This window comes from Terrapene carolina, unplaced genomic scaffold (genome assembly GCF_002925995.2).
Source record: "Terrapene carolina triunguis isolate 2854851 unplaced genomic scaffold, T_m_triunguis-2.0 Scaffold17884, whole genome shotgun sequence".
NCBI classification, from domain to species: domain Eukaryota; kingdom Metazoa; phylum Chordata; order Testudines; family Emydidae; genus Terrapene; species Terrapene triunguis.
In genome coordinates this window covers 1-3164 of record NW_020682235.1, presented here as the reverse complement: position 1 = coordinate 3164, position 3164 = coordinate 1, and the positions used below count along the sequence as shown (strand labels likewise).

General features: G+C 55.5%; 1 long non-coding RNA gene across 1 annotated transcript; it reads right to left on the bottom strand.

Annotated features, from left to right (window-relative positions):
* Positions 1-124: 124 nt before the first annotated feature.
* On the bottom strand, positions 125-3164 carry LOC113408536. Its single transcript, XR_003370319.2, has 3 exons — positions 3108-3164; positions 2692-2741; positions 125-533 (listed from the first exon to the last, which is right to left on the bottom strand). It is a non-coding gene; the product is annotated as an uncharacterized LOC113408536 (long non-coding RNA).

Below are 3164 nucleotides of genomic sequence, written 5' to 3'. Positions count from 1 at the left end.
GTGTCTAGCGCTTTCCGGCCAGAGATCGCCAAGTGCTATACACAGGACGGCAGGATCATTACCCCTCTTGCACAGACAAGGAAACTGAGGCACGGAGCAGGGCTGTGAGTTGCCCATGGGCAGGCAGACTCCAGGTCGCCTCCCTCCCAGTTCTGTTCTCTATCTGCTAGGCCGACCTGCCTCCCGAAAGCCAACACAGCCTGGAAAATCGAAGCTACAATTAAACTGCCCCAGAAATGCCCAGTTCCAGTGGCCCAAGTGGGGCCAGCCCCCGGGCTCTGCTGCGGGGTGGGAGGAGGGCTGGGAGTCAGGATTCCTGGGTTCTTGTGGGTTTCCCCAGCTCATGGAGGAGTGTGAACGCTGCCTGGGGCGTGAGCGGTGGACTCTTATCGAGATCCAGGTTGCGGCAGCGCAGAGAGGACTGAGGACGGCAGGGATCTCAGCCGTGCTCAGTTACAATAGTCCTTGGGGCTGTTATAATAGTCGCCGTCGTCATACGAGGGGCAGGGAATCTCCCCGGCACATGGGATTTCCTGCCGGGAACACAGGTAGAGAGACAGATTGTATGAAAGAGGGGACACTCCCGCAGCAGGAGACCTGTGTGTGATATCTGCCTGTACCTGCAATAATTGGGGCGGGGCAGAGGAGTGGGATTCAGGACTCCTGGGTTCTCTCCCCAGCTCTGGGAGGAGAGTGGGGTCTGGTGGTTGGGAGCGGGGGAGCGGCTGGAAGCCAGGACTCTTGGATTCTATCCCCAGCTCTGGGAGGAGAGTGGGGTCTAGTGTGTAAGCAGAGTCAGGATGAGCTCTACCCTGACATCTGGTGGTGAATTATGACGAGTGTGGAAAAGAACTCCAGGGGCTGATCTTGTTTGCATAGGCACACCCACTCGCCTGGCATGAAACAACAGCAACTGAAAGTGGTTACTTTGGCTGGTGTGGGATCCCCAGTTTCTCTGTTATTGGGGCAGGAAGAATAAAGTTTTGTTACCCTGATTCTGTGAATCAAGGCCAGTGGAACTGTTGTATGACAGAAGGACTGAGTGAGTCCTTCACCATTACCTAAATAGTACTTGCTTGACAAGGGGCATTGGTTCCAAATCTAGTGAATTCAGAGAGGGTGGGGGAGAGATGTTTGTATCTGATGGCATGGGCCCTTGTGAGGGCTTGACACACTAGTTGCACTATTTTCTCTCTCTCCACTGTTGAATGTCAGAGCTAACTTTGATTCTATTAGGAATCTAATTATAAGCTGTTGAGCTGAGTTCACTTTGGGCCAATGGTGCACCAGCACTGGGGTTCCCCTACTGTGAACTGAAATCACAAAAGAGCTAAAGTTATTAAGAGCTGAGATCATTGGGTGCTGTGTTAACTAGTGGGGGAGCCTGAAACTATATTGCTAAGCAGCTGGTGGAGCAATTTGTGGGGACAACTGGAGGAGCAGCGAGTGGAGCTGTTTGCGGGGATGGCTGGAGTGGCTCACAGATCACGGAGCGGAGCAGCTTGTAGAGTGGAGCAGTTCATGGGACGGCAGGAAGTGGACTGGCTCGTGATGAAGGTTGTGGCGGAACCCCACGGAGAGACGGCCGGCCTCAGATCACATAAGGTGCCCCTTAACACCCTGTGTGTCCCCCTTTTACTCTGGGCACACTGACCAGGGACAAAGACTTTGGGGTTTGTTGGACTTTTGGGACTTTGGGTGGTTGCTGGACCCAAGAGACTTTGGGGGTGTTGGACTTTGGGGACTCTGGGTGATTTTGGGGTTGCTGGATTCAAGAACCAAAGGGAAAGGACACAGCCCAATTTGCTGGGGTGGGTTTTTTGCTCATGGTTTGTGTTATGAATCCTGTTTGTGGTGTTTTTCCAATTTAATGCTGATGTCGTTTACCTCATGTTATTAAACATTTTCTGCTACACTCAGACTCCGTGCTTGTGAGAGGGGAAGTATTGCCTCTTAGAGGCACCCAGGGGAGTGGTATGTAATTGTCCCAGGTCACTGGGTGGGGGCTCGAGCCGGTTTTGCATTGCGTTATTGAAACGGAACCCCTAGATACAGAACCCGGCCCTCGTTGCTGCCAACTCAGGGGGGCAGAAGGGTTACAAGTGGTTAGAGCAGGGGGCAGGTCTGGGACCCTGGACTCCTGTGTTCCAAGCCCACCTTTACCGCCCTGCAGAGCTGTGAACTGCAGTTACCTGGCGCACCAAAAATGAGCATCCCCGACTGTATTTGGGGAGAGATCTCCCAGCCTCCTGTGCCAGGGCAGGACCTGGCTATTGGATGAGAAGGAGAATCTCCCCTGAGCCATTAGCAGGATGGGGTTTATGACACATGATCAGGTAGTGCTGATTCCGTCCAGCTGGGGTTAGGGGTTCACCCTGGGGGGGGGGCACAGGCTGCAGCTACCTACTCAACTCCAGCTAGTATGTGGGGGCAGTGGGGACCCAGAGGTTCAGGGCCGACGCTTCCATTTAGGCGACCTAGGCGATCGCCTAGGGCACCAGGATTTGGGGGGGGTGGCATTTTGGTGGTGGGGGGTCCTTCCGTGCTCTGGGTCTTCGGCAGCAATTCTGCAGCGGGTCCTTCACTTGCTCTGGGACCCGCCGCTGAAGTGCCCCGAAGACCGGGAGCGCGGAAGGACCTCCGCCTAGGGCGCCAAAAATCCTGGCGCCGTTCCTGCAGGGGTTAACAGACCTCATAGAGCGAGTCTCTCTGTGGGGCGCTGGGGTCCTCTCTGCTGCCCCCTGGGGAAGGAGACACAATTATCCCCTTTCACTCTTTATTTTCCTTCTTTAAACATTTCCCCCCAAATCGATTGTTTGCCCCCTCTGGCAACGTCCCCCACCCCCCACAAAGCAGGCCGCTTCCTCCAACCCTCCCACACACAGTGCAGGGCTCAGCCCCTCCAGCAGGGAGTGGAGGGACAGACACACACACACACAGACACACACGCGCGCACACACACACAGACACACACGCGCGCACACACACACACACAGAGCAGTGGGTTGATTTCCTTCACGCGCCCACACTCCAGGTTTTCCACAATGCAGCCAGAGGCCCCCCATTTCCTGCCCCTCCCCCAATTCCCACCCCGGGGGGTCCCTTACCCGGCTGACTCCCCCCCAGTTCTTTCCGTTGGCGGATTCTCCTGGCCAGACAATAAA